General features: G+C 48.1%; 1 protein-coding gene across 2 annotated transcripts in view; it reads right to left on the bottom strand.

The window, feature by feature from the left end:
• The window catches only part of RIN2 (Ras and Rab interactor 2), a 236391-nt gene extending 220356 nt beyond the window's left edge, over positions 1-16035 (bottom strand). For both annotated transcript variants that reach the window (XM_049651207.1, XM_049651204.1), the window contains exon 1: positions 15911-16035. The gene's annotated coding sequence lies outside the window, so the exon portion shown is untranslated. The remainder of the gene's footprint in view (positions 1-15910) is intronic.
• Positions 16036-18758: the final 2723 nt, after the last annotated feature.

Raw genomic sequence — 18758 nt, 5'->3', positions numbered from 1 at the left:
ATCAGAATGGGCATGTTCAGCAGTAAATTGTTAAGTGCATGGCCAGAGTGCCCGACAGGAATGTCCTGTCTCCTGCTCTGTTGTGCCAGGGCACAGAGCCCTGAGCACCCTCTCAGGAGTGGGTGAATGCCAAGCATGGTCGCTGACGGCTTAAAAACATGGGCAGGCTGAGTGGGTGGTTCCTGACCATTGATTTGGAGAAGCTCTGTCCATTCAGCCTCTTCAGCTGGTTTCAATGACCTCCTGTTGGCCCTGGGAGGTGCTGGGGCCTCTGGAGGGGGGGTGCTAAATGAACCACAGCTTTGCCCCCTGCTGGCCTGGGGTGTGCTAGAGGCCAGAGGACAGTTATTTGGGAGATGAGTAATAGAATCTCAAAATTCCTAATGTTACCATGATTGTGATCACAGTCACTGTAAAAAATAACGTCATGGAGTGGGTAAAAATAAAATAAAATGATTTTCTGGAGGCATTTTCAATTCCTTCACATGCCACAGAGGCAGAAGACAAGGTGGGAATCACAACTCTTCTTGACTGAATATTCCTCTCCCATCTTCTGCAATCCATGGCTCTAGATGCCTCACTTCTTCTCTAGTTGCAAAAATACTGCTTTTATCACTTGCTGCTCCAAGAAAAATACAATGTGCCCAGCCCACATTCCTATCTGACTTCCTTTGGAAACAGAAGTCAGGGCTGGTTCCGCAGAGCACCATGTGTTGCCCTATGGCCCTGTCCTCTCAAGGGACCCCCAGGCTCCCCTTCCTGCTTCGGTGAACTGTGCTGGGTGCTGGGCTCAGGAAGGGAGAACTGACACTTGAGTTGGCTTAGATGCATTATGGAACCTGAGTTCAGGAACTCAAGCTTTGTCTTTACCAATTCTCTGTGAAAAAACAGAGGGAACCTGTGAAGGTCTCCAACCCCTGCCTGTGTGTGAGAGGAGTTATTCCACAGACAGAACCTAGGGTTAGAATGAAGGAACCCCCAAGGCCATGGAGACTGGTGCTTGCTGTTCAGCAGAAAGCAAGGGCATGACTGTGAGTTTTACATAAAGCTAGATTTCTTCCTTTTTAATTATATTCATTATTATAGAATATATTTTATTAGTTTATTTTTACCCACCCCGTGACATTATTTTTTACAGTCACTGTGATCATAATCACCGTATCATTAGGAATTTTGTGTGCATTTGCTCACAATTCCAATGTGACCCTTTTATCTAAAAGGGGAAATCTAGACAGAGACATGTGGGTGGGGAAAGCAACCTGAAGACATGTAGGCAGAAGGCCCTGTGAGGATCAGAGACTGGAGTCCTAGGTCTACAGGCCAAGCAATGCCCGAGGCCACCAGTAGCTAGGAGAGGCAAGGAAGGAACAGTTTCTTCCCTGGTGCCTTCAGAGGGAGCTTGGCCCTGCAGACACCTAGCTTTCCACTTCTGGCCTCCAGAACTATGAGGCAATTAATTTCTGTTGTTCCAAGCCACTCAGTTTGTGGCACTTTGTTAGGGCAGCCCTAGGAAACTAATACACCTTCATATTTCTGCATGGGGATACCTAGAAAGATATCATAGGGTAGCTGCTAAGAGCTTAGATCCTGGTATTTGATAGACCTAGCTTGAACTGTGGTTCTTCCACTTCATGCTTTGTGACCACAGATTAGTTACTTAACCTGTCTGTGCCTCAGTTTCTACAATATGAAGAAAAGAGGAAAAATTAGAATATTTCATGGATACCAGGGTATGATGCATGAGGTGATCACCTCACAGGCTTGTTAAGATTCTGATAGGAGGTCAGCAAGTGTGAACTGAGCACAGGGCTGCCACATGGGGGGCACTTGGCACCCTCAGCTGATGTGATTATTAACAGGGACCTTGGACCCCCTGTCAGTGGAAGCTTAAGACTCATGCAACATGAGCTCTGCATGGCTCCAGGGCTGGCTCTAAGGTGCATGACCCATGTAGCCACATGGGCCCTGCGTTCACAAGAGCTCCACCCTTAGTTTAATGCTCTGCTGACACCACCTTGAAATTATTAATAATTTTTTTTTGAGAGAGAGATAAAGAGAGAGAGAGAGAGAGAGAGAGGGCATGTGAGCAGGGGAGGGGCAGAGAGAGACAGGGAGAGGGAGAGAGAATCCCAAGCAGGCTCCACACCACCAGCACAGAGCCTGATACAGGGCTCGATCCCATGAACAGAACAGAGAGATCATGACTTGAGCTGAAACCAAGAGTCAGATGCTCAACTGACTGAGCCACCCTGGCACCCCATTATTAATTTTTAAACAAGGGGCTCCCATTTTCATTTGCACTGAGCCCACAAATTATGTAGCTGGTCCTGCCTTGCTCCACCAGCCATGCACATGGGCTGAAAAATCTGTCACCAGAATTTGCAAGAGCAATTTCTCTTCAGAAGTTAAGGGACTCTCAGGAGTCTAGCTTCTTTACTAGCTTCAGAGCATTACTGTCCCCCAGTGCCATCCGTCAGACGTGGGTTGCATTTAAATTTTCAAATTTGTCTCAGACTTAATTTGAATACGACAGGTACTTAAAAAAAAAAAAAAAAAAAAAAAAGCTCCCTTGAAGAATTTTTCCTGGGGTTTGGAGAAAAGGATAAAGAGGAAGGACTTTCATAGCCCATTTCCATCCTGATTCTTCGGCGTGCACCCTGGGGCCTTGCATGGTGTACCTGAGTATGAAACGTGTCCCACTGGCACTTGTGAAGGCTCCCTCAGAACAAGGCACACTTTTATTTTTAGCCCAAAGGGAGATTTTGGCCTCTTTAGCCACGCTGCCCCAGCCTTCAGGCATCTCTCTCCTTAAATGTTGCATTCAACAAATATTTATTAATAAGTATTTATATGCCAGCGCTACTCCAGGTATTGGGGAGGCAACATGGAACAAAACAGACAAAATCTGAATTTCCTCATTTATATCAGGCAAAAATAAAAGCTTGATGAAAAATAAGGCAGGGAATGTAGATGCAGTGGGTCAGGAGGGTGGGACTGAGGTTTGCTATTTTATAGGGGGTGGTCAGGACCAGCTTCTCTCAGGACATTTCGGGGGAGACCAGAAGGAAAGGAAGGGAGGGTCATGTGGGTATGTGGAAGGAGCTTTCTAAGCCAAGGAAGAGCCAGTGTGGAGGCACAGGAGGGTTTAGGCCTATTTACTAAAGCAAGGATACTGGTGTGGCTGGACCGGTGAGAGGCAGACAGGTGAGTGTGGTAAGGAGAGCCCCTGGCTCAGGGGGACTGGCAGGTTGTGAAGAAAACTGTGGATTTTACTCTGAATGAGATGGAAATTAGAGGGAAAGGAAATGTCCTGATGGCTGTGAACTTGCTAACAAAACATGGACAGGAGGCAAGAACAAAGCAAGAGATCAGTTAGGTGGACACTGCAAGACTCCAGATGGGAGATGACAGGGACCTGGAGGTGGCAGGAGTGGGATGGTGAGAGGTGGTCAGATAGGCATCTATTTTGAAGGCAGGACTGACAGCACTGCCGATGGACTGGATGTGGGGTGTTGGCGGGGGGTTGAGGCAGTCCAAGGTGCTGAGCATGAAAACCTGGAAGAATAGTGCCATTTCCTGATGGGGACACGATGGGGAGCAGGACAAGGAGCCTGTCTGAGACATGTTCAGTTTGTGATTGCTATGAGACCACCAAGTAGAGATATCAAGAAGGCCACTGGATATGCAGCAGAGACTGCCATTCAGGGGAGACCTTCTGCACACAGCAGGTACTTAAAGCAGTGGGACTGGATGAGGTCACCTAGCACAGGTATCAGTAGGGAAGAGAAGAGGCCTAGGGACAGAGCCAGGCACTCTGATGTTTAGGGATCGAGGAAATGAGAAGAGGCTAGCAAAGGAGGCCAAGAAGGAGACCCCAATGAAATAGGAGAAGCAAGAGAAGATGTGGTCTTCATAGTCAAGTATTTGTAAGAAGGAAGGACAGGTACCTGTGTCAAATGCTGCTGGAAAATCGAAGGAGATGGGGAAGAAAAATTGATCATTGGATCTGCCAACATGGAGGTCATGGGGGACCTTGACAAGATCAGTTCAGTGGGCAATGTCTTGACAGAGTGAATGTAGGAAAGAATGCAAGGCCCTATTGTAGGGCCAGGTTGTGGAGGCAGGAGCTGGTAGTGGATGTGGGATGAAGGTAGGTTCTCCAAAGATGGGCAGAATGCTTGTGCCTGGATGGAAATCACCCAAGACAGGGGAAGGGGGAGACTTGGTGATCCAGGACAGAGAGGGGGTGATTGCTGTGTCATAGATTCTAAGTCTAAAGTTCTCTTTTGGCCAGCAAAAGAGAGGATTCGGGATTGAAAGCAAGAGATGGTTAATGTCCAGGAAAAGACAAGAGCCCTGAGTAAGGGTCCTTGCCCCATATTTATTCAGATCAGAAGGCTTACAAATGTGATGGGCATGTACAAAGAGACAAAGAAACTAGGAACATTAACTTGGGGACATGAAGGAAAAGGGGGATTTTGAAGATATACAGTGTTTGGGCTTTAGGTCAATATAAAACAAAATCCTGGTGCCAGGCAGATGGGTAGATGCTTGTCAATGGCAGACAGGAGGCGCCATGCCTGTTTATCTTTGCTAGCCTAGGGGATAAGACAGAGAGAGGGAATAACCTCAGGGTTAATAAGGCAATTTTCTTTTGTTAACCATCTCCACTCTGGGCAGTCCATAGTCCAATTTACCAGTTTACCTAGCCTGGCCCTATCCTTCTGTGAAAACAGCTTTTCTGCTGTAGTACTAAATTGGGGGTGCTTCCCCCCTGAATATCTAATCTTGTTTATTTCATATACCTATGTATTGGGCACCTTTGCGTCCGTTCCTACTTTAGGCCTTTGCCTCTCCCTCTCTATTCTGGGGGTTCTGTATGCCCTCTCTATTTTGGGGTGCCTTTGCACCTCCCTATTCCTGGCACCTTTGTGCCTCCTTATTCTTGGGGTGCCAATCTGGTTTACCCAAACTTGGATGTAAGCATTTTATGACTTTGCATTTCTTTATGCCTTGTTAACCCACTGGTGTAAGCCTGGGGGATTCCTAATACCCCAGCAGTGTGATTATCCCCCACACTGCTGGAGTAATGTTCTTGAGAATGTGAGAGAAGTTGAAATCTACTGTACAAGCAGGGGGTGGACCCCCTAGAGGAGCACAAATGTTTTATGCTTTGTGGCAGAGGTGGGGTAGCGCATGTGGGCACAGGTACAGGTCTGGTGGCAGTTTTAAGCTGGGAGTGATGGAAGTTCTGATTAATTCTAGTTTCTCAGTGAAATAAGAAGTAAAATCATCAACTGAGAGTGAGGAGGGTGTGGGAGGTTTGAGAAGGGAGGAATCCGAGTAAAATAATAATCCAAGACATATTTTTTCAAAACCTATTAATAGGTTATGAAATTGATTTTGAAGGTTGCCCTTGGCACATTTTAAGTAAATGAAACAGGACAGGATCAGAGAAAAAGGGAAACATCACAGTGTTAGTTCCCCAATCTTTATTTCATTCCTGTATATATGGATGTGATTTTTTTTTTTTTTAAGTTTGTCAAAGACTGATCAGAGCAAGAGAATGGATGAGTTAATAAAAATGGAGCACCCACATCCACATCCACCTGCCTGGTGCAGGCACAGACTAGGGAAGGTGTGGCTCAGGGTTGAGTTTAGTCAGGGGAGTCACTTGAGAGAGGCAGGCAAGACAGTTATGCAAAGGAAGGGTTCTACTCCCAAACCATGGAATCCCCACTGGAAAGGAGGCAGATGTAGACATGAGGCAGAGGGACAGTGACCAGGGTGCATGGTTGGTGAATTGTAGAGCATGGTAGTGGCTGAGCCAAAGCAACTCTACAAGAAAAACAAGATTTCCTAATTCCTCCTCAAGACTGAGGGCAAGGCAAATTGTGTTCCTTCACCAATGTTCATTTGCAGAGGTTTTCTGTTGAATGGCTTATCATAAAATGCTTTATGAGTCAGAGAGCACTCTCCTTGTGTCTGTGTTGGGCTTTGGTATGGTGTGTAAAAAATCTGAGGTCAAATGGTATCGTATTTTGGTCACTTTTCCCAATATTCACCAAAAGGAAATTTCTCTCAAAGGCAGTTTTATTGAATTAAATAATACTTCACCATCCCATTGTAAGGTACTTTCAGTTCAATCAACCTTCAACAACTATTCTGCTATGTTCATCAGTTATTATTTCTATTTCTAGAATGATATTTATTTTAGAAAAGCATCATAATTCTTAAGAGCTATGAAGTCTTATGTGTTTTGGTTATGTTTTCTTTTCTTTCTTTCTCTTTCTTTCTTTCTTTCAAGAGGCAGAGGGAAAGGGAGAGACAGAATCCCAAGCAGGCTCCACACCCAGAACACAGCCTAATTCAGGGCTTGATCTCACAGCCATGAGATCATAACCTAAGCCAAAACCAAGAGTCAGATGCTCAACCGACTGAGCCACTCAGGCACTCCTGAAGTCTTGGTTCTTACACCAGACCCCTTTCCTCTCTGGAAGAATTGAATATAGCTTTCCCTAAAAGCCTTTCACAACTTCACTATATAGTCTTTCATGGGATGTGTTAAGAATCCCTCCATACTGGGGCACCTGGATGGCTCAGTTGGTTGAGTGTCCAACTTCGGCTCAGGTCATGATCTCGCAGTTTGTGAGTTCGAGTCCCGCGTCGGGCTCTGTGCGGACAGCTCAGAGCCTGGAGCCTGCTTCAGATTCTGTGTCTCCTCCTCTCTCTGCCCCTCCCATGCTCATGCTCTGTCTCTCTGTCTCTCAATAATAAACAAATGTTAAGAAAAAAAAACTTAAAAAAAAAAAAAAGAATCCCTCCATACTAAAGACGAACTAAAAGCCACAAGTTTAAATGGATTCATGGTAAAAGAGCCACTACAATGTTACACTTTTGTGCCATTCATTTTCTTTCCTTCTTATAGCTGATCATATTTTTCCTCTTGCAATTACAATTTTAATGGTTTCTTGATTCTTACACTAAATGAAAAATGTTTTAGAGAAACTAAAAGAGGGACACCTGGGTGGCTCAGTCAGTTAAGCAACTGGCTCTAGGTCAAGATCTCATGGTCGTGCGATCTTGCCCCAGTCGGGCTCTGCACTGGGTGTGGAGCCTGCTTGGGATTTTCTCTGTTCATCTCTCTCTACCTTCTCCACTCAAGCTCTCTCTCTCTCAAACTAAATAAATACACTTAAAAAAAAGAAAAAAACAAAAGAGATTGATTTCTACCTCATATCAGTCATCCAAATCAGACTTTGTCAAGGTATCTCTCTTGAGATCTTGAAACACAATGCTTAAAATCTCATCAAATTCCACATGGTCCTGCCTGTTATTCTGATTTCTCTGTCTCAACCATTATTCCAGGTGTTGTATGCTCAGAAGAGCAGATGCATAGAGTTCTTACTGGTGGGACATCACTGGTGGGATCCACATGTTAGATTGCAACCCCCTGGTAACAGCTTACTCCCTCCGTGAGGCTGCCTGTGATTGGCTAGTTTGAAACAAATCACATGTCCCACCGTCTTGTGCTTCCATTGGGGGTGGGGCCCTGCACCCACCAGAAACAGGAGGAGGGGATGATGGTGGTTATGGGGCAGAAATGATGGAGGCAAGAGGTGCATATGCTCTCAGATGCTTATATGTATTTATAGAGGAAGAATTTGACAAATGACTGGCCTGGACAGTCAGGGGTATAGACTGCCATTACCTGACATGATTAAGAAATTCTCCTTCAGATGTTCTCATCTCCTCGACCCATGGTTCTCGGTGTCCTCCATTCTACACCTCATCAGTCTTCAAGGAACCAAGAGCCAATGATCAATTATAGAAACAAAGAGCTAACTATGTCCAAGAAGGACATTTACACAGTTACAAGCATCCTGTGATTACCATGAATGCTTACAATAAGGTCTGAAGGCATAAATGTCTGCGGTAAAACTGTGGGAAATAACACTGTTGGGAAACATCTGGGATGGTCTTTGGGGGGCCAGGGTGACTGCTCACAGGCATGAAGGCATAACCCTCCTGGCAGAGGGTTAGTGAGGAACTCTTGATCTAACCCTGGCAGAGGGTTAGTGAGAAATGAAGGGGGGCTAATTCTTCCTGACCATCTGCCCTGCTGGCTTCTGTGAGGCTGAGAACAAGCATTCCCCAGACCCAGGCAGATGCTGCCAGTGGTCTGCCCATCTCCCTTCAGACTCCTCTACCATTTTCCTGGCCTAGGCCAGCACCTGTCTCTGTGGGAGGAGGGCTTCAGGCTGACAGGACCTGCTGTGCCTGCACGCAGAGACAGCAGAAGTGCTGGGGGCGGCCCTTGGCCAAAAGCTGACCCACGCAGGGGGAGAACTACTCCAGTTGGCTGGCCTCTGTTCTAGCCACTCTGGTGGGCCCTAGCCAGTCTCCAGAACTTTCCTGTGAAGACCTCCCCTTATTTCCTGGTAGACAAAGGAGGATGAGATTCTCCTTAAATCAGAAATAAGGCACAATCCCCCACAGAGCCTGAGCATGGCTTTGTGACAGGACTGTGCTGCCAGGGCAGTGGATGATAGGTTTCCCTCCCAGACTCTCCCCATCTCTCCAGTCTGATCTTTAGGACATGACACTGTCCTCCACAGGTCCCATACACTGATTCTCATTCTTTGCACCTGACATTCCTCCATCTGAAACCCAATGATTACTAGTCGTCCACCAAATAATCCACCTTTCAGAGCTAATCCCTTCCACTGTGAATCCTTTTCTGATGCCTGGGACAAGATAAAGTGCCCCTTCTATATGCAACCAATGGCACGCTTGAATAGAAAGAGGTCACTGTGCCCTGTCCTCACCCCTGCTCTTTGATATGACTCCACCCCTAGTAGGTACCAGAGTCCTGTGAAAATTCAGTGTAAGAGAAGGGGCTGGCTCAAGCCAACATTACAATGTAGACTATCTATATCCTTTACAATACATTATGGCCTAAGGTCACCCTGTACACTGTTTAGGGAAAGACATTAGCTAAAAATATTAGGCATAATTGGGGTATGAGACAGGCCCACGGGAAAACTATGTGTAATGCCAAGTATGTGTTAAGTATGTGTCAGGACAGGAATGCAGAGAGAATGGGTAGGAGGCCCCAAGGACAGATGGCCAGGAAAAGGGAGGGACAGGTTGCTGTGGAATATGACTGCCACTTCATACATCAGACCTCACCCTACCAAGGGGTAGAAGCTTTGAGAAAAGAACCCTACATGGATATCTTCATCAACCTGGGTGGGGGGGCCTTCCTGTCTGCTCATCTCATTGGCCCCTCCCTCTCCTCCTCCCTCCCTCCTTCCACTCCTTTTCTGAGAAGCCACTAAACTGTTGGGGGTGGAGTCTCCTTCCTTCAGGGTGTTGATCCAGAGAAGCCTCTGAAATACACCCCCACCACCTGTGTGTTTGATTAATAAAGAGAAGGCCTAATAAAAAAGAAAACATCTTCTTTAAAAAGACAGGGCCTCTGTCTTAGTTCCCATTCAGATCCCTAAACTGCCAGGGGGAAAAACTGCATGGGAAAATAATAAAGCACTTTAATTAGGAGTTTTTGGGTTCAAATTCAGCACAAGTCTGTCTCCGGAATCAAGCACTGACCACACTGCCCTGTCCTCAGCAGCATCTGTAAGCACCCCCTGCTAAGCTGGGGGGCCCGAAGGACCAGCAATTACACAGACACACCTGCATCTGCACCAGTCAGATCTCAGATCTCAAAGGAACTCTGAAGTCCCTGAAGTCAGCCAGGATTCCACACCTCTCAGCAGCACAGAAACCAGACACCAGAGTGGCCTGAATATGCATAACCGAGGCCTGCGGGTTGCATTCAATTTGTAATTTACTAGAGGAAGATCAAAAATTTTCATCAAGTCTTAATGTATCAGTGTCCCGGCTTAATGCAATTCCAGACAAACCCCACAGAATGAAATTTGATTGGAAGAATTAATAGCATAACCAAAAGAATTTGGAAAAAAAAAAAAAAGAAAGATGAAAGTATGGCAGATAGAGTAGGACTTTTCTGCCAAACAGTACAGATTACAGAGCTGGGGAGAGGTTGATCTATTCACCAAACGATGCTCGGTAAACTAAGAGTTAAGCTGATTCTCTTTAAATCTGTAAAATGGACACCATCAAAGTTAGAAGGAAACATAAATGGTTAGTTGTTTGAGGATGCAGAAGGGCTTCCCAGGCACAAGAACCGTTAAGGAAATCCAAAGGAAAAGTACAAGCATTTGACTCTACAAAAAGCTGAAGTGTTTGTAGGACAAAAAAAAAAGTCATGAACACTCAGCACTTAGACAAGAAAAGTCTGGATAGTGAGATGAGGGGTATTGTTTGGATGCCACTTCACTCTGGCGCCATGTGTCCAAGTGACAAACCCCGTGCCTTCCAAGACACCGCTGCTGGTTTCAGCCCTGCCTGCCAGTGTGGGATCTTGGCTCATTTCTGGGGACTCAAAAGTTCCTGTGCAACCCGACCCATGAAGGTGCCTTTTGCTTACCACAAAGGAGAAATATCTGTCTTGATTCATTTTTTAAAATATTTATTTATTTTTGAGAGACAGAGCATGAGCAGAGGAGGAACAGAGAGAGAGGGAAACACAGAATCCGAAGCAGACTCCCTCCCGGCTCTGAGTTGTCAGCACAGAGCCTGACAAGGGGCTTGAACTCACGGACCATGAGATCATGACCTGAGTTGAAGTCAGAAGCTTAAACGACTGAGCCACTCAGGTGCCCCTGTCTTGATTCATTTTTAAGAAGTATTTTTGTAATCAAAGCACAGTTAAATGCAGTTGGACATTAGCTATTTGAGAAAAAAAATAAAAAACACCTCTGGTGATTTCATAATAAAGAAAAAAATGTCTTATAAAGTTTATTTAGCTTCCTATTTAAACTAGTTAAGTGTTTTGATTTTTGTATTTAGTATTCCTGACCTAGAACATGCTATCATATATGTGAAAACCAAAGTGTTTGTTTATTTCATTTACTATGTTATCCTACTCAATTAAAATAGTTAATTCATTAAAAATTGTAAAATACAGGGGCTCTGAGTGGCTCAGTCGGTTAAGCATCCAACTTCGGCTCAGGTCATGATCTCGAGGTTCATGGGATCGAGCCCCATGTCGGGCTTTGTCCTGACAACTCAGAGCCTGGAGCCTGTTTCGGATTCTGTGTCTCCCTCTCCCTCTGCTCACACCCTGCTAGTGCTCTCTCAAAAATAAATAAACATTGAAAAAAGAATATTAAAAATACTTAATGACATGGGATAGCCTCGGCCCTGACCAATCACAACAGACGCTGGCCACAAACTAGCAGGTTGAAAACTCTGGACTATCCGCTCATCGGTTCTTCCTCTTCCTTCCCTGTGTCTGGCTTCACAATCTCCATCTCTGCTCCTGGATGTGGGCTTCCTGGTTCTGCTTTGACCCCTTCCTGCTTGGCCTGTGGTCTCTCCCTGTGTAAAACAGCTTCCCTGTTTTCAGTCCCCAGTGTGCCCCAATGACACCTTGTTTCCAGCTGCTTATTGAAAATTTCTATCTTGGTAACATCCAGAACTTTTGTAGGGGCCAAGGGCAGCCCACCCTAAGATGGGTCAAGATGCCATCTTCATGGCATGAAGATTATTTTGACTTCAAAGCAATCAAACCCAGCAGATTCGAGGAAAAGCTCTTTACCTCTCCCTCAACTGCCTGTCCGTACCAGGAAGAGAGCTACTACCAGAGATGTCTCTGTACCTAAGAAACTTATCTGCATAATAGGGCAACCTCAGACCCCTAACCCTCTCCTTATCCTCATGTTGCCTGACTGTCCTTGGAATCCCACGTCTGTGTGGATTCCCCGTATGTCATTAAATTTGATTTTTTCCTGTTAATCTGGCTCACAAGAATCCCATTTATTAGATTCAAGTCCTTAGAAGGACCTTGAAGGGCAGAGGAAGTTCTTCCTCTGCAACACTTTTAAGTTCAAAATATTAAAAATTAAAAAAAAAATCACACTATTTCCCTCCCACTTTCTTCCTTGGCCACAAATGCAGGAGTGAATACACACACACACACACACACACACACACGCACGCACACACCTGATAGGTCCATTTTTCTCAAAACACTAGTTTCCTTGACTTCTGTGATACCGTCCTATTGCATTCAAATCCCAGAGACTACTTCCTTTCCATGCTTTGGAAAAATCTCCGAAAAAAATCTGGAGATAAATTCCCTCAGCACTGGAGACCCAGAAATGCGAGTAGGCAGAAGTTACTGTCTGCTTGTGGCCACGCCCCCTCTGATGTCAGTATCACCTTTCCCAAGGCTCCTCCACTAGCCTGCCAGAGTCCTCTCAAACTCTGAAATTCAAACCCGGGCTTCCCCCATTGATCTCCTGTCTTAAATGCAAAAGAGGCTGAACAGCCAGGGTTACCCATCTGTGAAAAAAGCGCAGAATAGTTGGATGCTGGCAAACTCTTTCTTAAAAACACCAGATTTCAAACAATGGATGCCTGTGAAGTGGCCCCTGCCATCAGCAGCCCTTTGTTCCAGATCCAGTAGCTACCTTTTCAGGAGTAAATGTAGCCCTTGACCCACTACAGAATCCACACTGCCAGCTCCCAGGGAGACAACTGAAACCTCCGGGGTGCACCTTCTCACTCAGTGGAGGTGATCAAACAAGATGTGTGCCAGCCCAAGAACCCCTACCTTGCCATCCCACATACACAGCCACATGGGAGGCACGCTCAGGGAAGGCTGGTTGACATCTGCCTGAAGACATGCTCCCTAGAGCCTGTTTGCATTGTTTACTCGACTCCTTTGGTTCCCTCAAATCTGACCAAGCCCTGGAGAATGGACTCCTGTTAGTCTGGCCCACAGCAGCTGCAAACCAACAATTTACAACAGGGGATTACTGTGCCTTTTCAATGTCCAGAATTTAGATTTTTTGCTGTCCTAAGCACTAATGGTCCTTGGAAACTGCCCAGATGTCAGAGGTGAACTAAAAAAACATTTGGGTGAACTAAACAATCCCCAAAGCGGACTCCTTAGAACACTGGATACTAAAGATGCTTCATGAGAAAGAGTGTTCTGTGGCCAAATGAAGTTGGCAAACAGTCCATATTATGGCATCACCCTAAAGAGACCCAGCGCACGTTATAATAATAAAGGCACTAAAAAGTCCTGCAGAGGAAACCCTGTTTAACATTGGCATTTGTCCTAATGTGTTCTACCACTATAACTCTTTAGTAATTTTTTCTTTAGTAAAGTTGCACCCTAAAACACAACTTGGTTAAATTCTGCTGCAGACAGACACTGCCCGGGGTGTACCTCTGAGCACAGACACCTCTAGCAACTCAGCTGTGGTTCAGGGAGATGTGTATTGAGCCTGGAGCTCTGGTCCCAGCTTTGGTGTTTTGACCTCTCCAGGCCTCTGTTTCTCACTTACCAAGTGGAATTAACAGTACTTTGGTGAAAAACAACTGAGGTATTATCTGTAAAAGCATTTTGCAAAGTGCTATAAAAATAATGATTATCTGCTAAGGATATACATCTACCTACTAAGGATATACCAAGGGATACTTTTGTTCATTCTTTTCAATGTCCTGTCCCTGGTGTTGGAGGTGAGGCAGGAAGAGCTATGATCTGGCTTTTGATTTTGTTCACAGACAGTGGGCAAGTGGAGTCCACACCTGTGGTGGCCCTGACGTCTCATCAGGGAAAGGAGGAGGGATGTCAGGGGAACCTTCCCAGCTGAAACCACCAGAACTGTGAAAGACCATTAGGAGGGCTGGACATACATTGCAGGGTGGGGGGGGGGGGGAGTGGGACATAATACCAAGATGACATAGCCTGGGGAGTATGTGAAGAATGGGTCCCATTAAGGCTGGCCTCCCAGGGCTGCACGCCCCTGCACATAGAAATGATTTCTCAGTCTCCTCCATGCAGAGGAAGTAGATTCAGTCCAGTAAAGGGGTTGATTCTGGAGAACCGAACTCCTCTTTGGAGTAGGTAGTAGCCCTTGACTTTGGTGAAGGGGAGGAAAGGCCTCAAGTGAGGACAGAAGGGCTGCTGGGAAGCTCTAGTGAACAAGCACATCCCAGAGCCCCAGAGGGAGTCAAGCTCCTCCCATCCACCCCTGCAAGGGCAGCAGGTGTGGGTCATTTTAGGTCTCCTTCTCTACCTAGCTAACCTTCTCTACCTGCAGAAAGTGGCCAGACAAAAGAGGTCCTGGTTGCTTTGCTCTCATGTCCTCAGTCTCCAACTACTGAGAGCAGAGTCTGTAAACCTCTTAACTCCTGTCAACCACCAGCCTTCTTCTCTAGACCCAGATGCAAGGACCCTTCACTGTCCCAGGCCCCACCTGACCCCTGACGCCCTCTATAGAACTACCCCAGTACCCCAGCACAGGGAATGCAAGGGTTCTCTAGAGACACACTGGAAGCTGAGGCCAAAAGGAAAATGCACACTTCTCTATACACCTATCAAAATATCCCCCCATATTTGAGCTGGGTAAAAAGTTAATAAAAGCTCCACCGTAAAAAAAAAAAAAAAAAAAAAAAAAAAAGACTATATATAAAGCCAGCATTGCCTAATCTGTTGCAGGCCACTGTCAACCCTCATAAACCTCCAGGTGGGGACCGGACAAACTGAGGGTGACTGGAAACCACTGTTCCCATTGCACAATAATGCAGGGGCCTAACAAAAGCTGTCTTTATGTTAAATGTTGGTATTTTGTTCATCGTTGATTTTTTATATTAAACTTTATTTTTTAAAACAGTGCCTTAAAATATCTTAATTACGGAGTACTGCCAGTGTTTATTTTTGCTCACTATTTACAAAGTCCTGTAGGTGGGAGAGTGCTCTGAGGTTTCCTTATTGATGACAGCACGTTCCTAAGAACCCCCAATGTGCCCGAAACCCTCAGGCCTGCAACAAAGTGCGGCTCTACGGTATGCAGCCTCCTCTGCTCAATTAGGAAAACCCAAAGGATTCGAGATCTTCGAGAAGAAAGGCGCCTCTTAGGGCCCAGGGCGCCGGGTCTTGCCCTGTATTTCTTGGCAACAAATCACAGGCTTTAAAGCAGAATTCTGCAAACGCTGCCGTCCCCCGACCATGCAGGGGCGCCCGGTGCCGGGTGGGCGGACGCTGCGCGGGTGGAAGCCCAGGCCAAGGGTGGAGGCCGAGCCCAGAAGGGGGCGGAGAGGCCTGAGGGTGGGAAAGTGGCCCCGTCCCTTCCCGGCAGGAACCCCGGGCTCCTCCTCCTCCCGCAGCGCAGCCATCAATCAGCGCGACAGCCCAGCGCCCCGGGGCCAGACTCACGGATCCTCCCACGGGGTCTTGTGCCCCCGGAGGAGGAAGCCTCGGAAGGGGGCGTCTGCCGGTGCACGGAATGGGCGCATAGACTGGAGCTGCGCTGGGCACCCGGGCTGTGCGACCCCCCGTCCCGCCCGCGCTCCCAGGCACCAGGCGCACTTGACACCCCGTAGGCGGCCCGGAAGGTAGAACTCAACAAAGGTGCCCCCCACCACTCCTTACGCGAGCACTCACACACACGGCACCTGGAGCCACCGCGCCCGCACCCTCCGGCTGTCCCTCACCCCACCCCCGCAGAGGTCGGCTAAGGATACTCCAAGACACCGACTGGACCTGCAGTCGCCTCAGGGCGCCGGAAGGTCACCCTACCCGGGTCCCGGCGTCCCACTCCCTAGCACCTCCTCCCCCACCCGTTCCCACAACCCCTCGAGGACACTCGCTCTCTCTCTCTCCCCCCAGGTCCCCTGCGGAGGGGAAGACAGTGCGAGCAGCAGCACCCAGGGCCTCGAACCCCGCACAGCCCCCGCCGGCACCCCGGAGCCTCCCCGGGTGCTGGGTGCGGACACCGGGGGTGGGGTCTCTGCGGCCACCGCCCCTTACCTCGCGCAGGCCCTCCCCGCAGGTCTCGGAGGCGGGGGCGAGCGGTGGCCCGCGGACTAGCGCGGGGCGGGTTTCCCCACTGGGGCGGAGCGGGAGGTGGAGGAGGAAGAGGAGTAGGGAGCGGAGGGGAGGGGCAGGCTTTGTGTCTGCCTCCGGCCCTCCCACGGCTCTGGCGCTAGCCATCCCCCTCCCCCAGTCACCCTCCGGCGCCCGAGGAACGGACGGGGCGGGGGTGAGATGAGGGGGCGAGGACGGCGCCTGCGCGACCCCGGGTCCGGCCGCCCCCTCCCCTCGTGCAGCGCACCCTCCGCCCCTCGGGACTTGCAGTCTAGGCGCCTGCGGGTGACCTGGAACCCTAGCTGCAACCAGGCGAGCCGAGACCGAGAAAGTTGATATAACCCGGAGCAAACTTGGCTGGATCAGCTCCCGACGCGCCTCGGCGCCCCCGCCCTGCTCCTCTGCACTCCCCGGGGAGGACCGGAGTTCTGTTCTCGGATATTCTTCTCTGTCTCCTTTCTTTGCGCTCACTGCTGAGCAGTTCAACCGCACGCACACCTCTCCCCCAAGCCAGCCCCGCCAGCCCCGCCAGACCCGCCACCCGGCTGCAGACCCCGGGATCAGCCGCGCGTGCTGGGAAGCCCCTGTCAGGGAGGCACGCGTGGGCTCCGGCCCTTTGTCCTGTGCACGGACGCACTGCAGGGGCCCGGGTGTTTCGTTGCATCCCCGCTGGGAAGCGGGCGACCGGGAGCAGTTCCTAAGTGTGCAGAGCTGCCCAGACCCGCCCCGGCCCCAGGGAGCCAGAGCCGCGGGGAGGCGGGATGTGGTTTAGCTCAGCTGTAAGCCACCCTCGTAACGCCTAGGGATGGAGAAGAGGGCTGACGGGGAGCTGGGAGCGGCCCTGCCAGAAATCTGCAGTCGTCTTTTCTTGCGAGTCAGGCCCGTCCCTGGTGAGCGGCTGTGCTTTTCCACTTGCCTGCCAAGGAGAGCACCTTTGTGGGGAAATTGCTAACAGTGTTAGAGTTACCGAAGTAGCTGGTGTCGCAAAAGGAGCCTCAGGCACCTGTTTGGGACAGAAGCAGGAAAAGGAAACAAAGTCCTTATTTTTATTCAAGTTCTGCTTCAGACAAGTAGCCAAAGAGGAGAATAGCATTGGTGTTCGTTCTTGCGATTCCTGCTTTCTAAAGATTTGTTTCATAATCAGCTCAGCTCCCAGGAAATCATTACCCACTGCACTTCTCTTAATGTTCTAAGTCACCCATTCAATAAATGATTGAGCACCTGATATGCACCAGGCACTGAGCTAATAATGTTAGCTCAGTGTTCCTGGGGGAACAAAACAGATCTCCCTGCCCTGTTGGAGCTGACATTCTGGGAAGCAGGAGCGGGAGAAAGGGTAAATTGTGAACATCGGTAAGTCACTTACCTGGAATGTTAGAAGAAGTCAGCAATAGGGGAAAAAAGAAAAAGTAAAATAAGGAGGCCAAGGAGTGCTGGTGTCTGGTGTGGAGGGTAGAATTGAATAGTGGGGTGGTCAGAGTAGGCCTGGTTGGGAAGGTGGGATTTAAGCAAGGACCTGGAGGAGGTGCATTAAGGTCAAAGGCTCTGAGGTGGTAGGTGGACACCCATGAGGGTCTGAGCAGGCGGTGACAGGATCTGATCTATATTGTTGGAAGACTTAGTTTGATGCTGTATGGAGAGCCGGCTGTGTGCACAAAGTTAATTGCAAGTTAGGAGCTATTGACATACTCTAGGCTTGAGAGAAAGGTTACACAGAGCAGAGTTACAGAGTGCACACATAGAGAAGTACTTGGACTCTTATTTATTTTGAAGGTAGAACTGTCAGAAATTCCTAAGAGGTTGAATGTGTTGGCAAAAGGGAGGGGTGGGCCAAGGCGCACCTGGCTTCATATCGCTCCCTCTTCAGTCCCTTCTGCCCCCAAAAGATTCAATTTTATATACAAAGCTCCCCAAGTAAATATTCTCCCCCTGTCTCTGTTTCACTCAACCTCTTGAAAAGTTTCTTCATCTTGTGTACATTACCCCATGGATGGCCCTACAGGCCCAATCTGTTTTAAAACTTGGAGCTCATTTGGCTCTGTCCTCCCTCAGGAAAACCTCTTTTACTGTAGAGATGGATTTGGAGATTATTCACTCAAAACTATCTACTGAGTAGCTACTATGTGCCAAGTTCTATTGTAGGCGGTGGGGCTAGAGCAGTAAACTGAACACACAAACTGCTGTGCTCTCATGGAACTCACATTCTAATGGGGAGACAGAGACAATAAACCAAACAAGGCTGATGATACCTGCCATGGTGAAAAATTAACTCAAAAAGAGAAAGAGGGTGGTGGGGAGGCTACAATTTAAAACAGGTGGTCAGGGGCACCTGAGAGGCTCAGTTGGTTAAGCATCCTAGTCTTGATCTCTGCTCAGGTCACGATCTCACGGTTCGTGGGATCGAGCCCCAGGTCTGGCTCTGCACTGACAGTGTGGAGCCTGCTTGGGATACTCTGTCTCCGTCTCTCTGTGCCTCCCCTTCCTCTCTCTCTCTCTCTCAAAAGAAATAAATAAACATTAAAAAAAAAGAAAATTTAAAAAAATAAAAGAGGTGGTCAGAGAAAACAAGAAAAAAAAATTAAGACAAAAACTTTGGACCCTCTCATGGACTTATCTCACATTTGGCAGGTTTGATTTCCTACCCCAGGGTCCTTGGAGTCTGAAGTGACCACTCCAGTCAGCTGCAGAGATCACAAGTGCTCTGGGGCATTTTGGTCAGTGGAGGACCAGCTAGCCAAAAAAATGTCACTTGTAATGAAGTTATTTTCCCTGTAAAGTAAACCAAGCAGCA

Source organism: Panthera uncia (genome assembly GCF_023721935.1).
Source record: "Panthera uncia isolate 11264 chromosome A3 unlocalized genomic scaffold, Puncia_PCG_1.0 HiC_scaffold_11, whole genome shotgun sequence".
In the NCBI taxonomy this organism is placed as follows: domain Eukaryota; kingdom Metazoa; phylum Chordata; class Mammalia; order Carnivora; family Felidae; genus Panthera; species Panthera uncia.
This window is presented reverse-complemented; position numbering and strand designations above follow the sequence as displayed.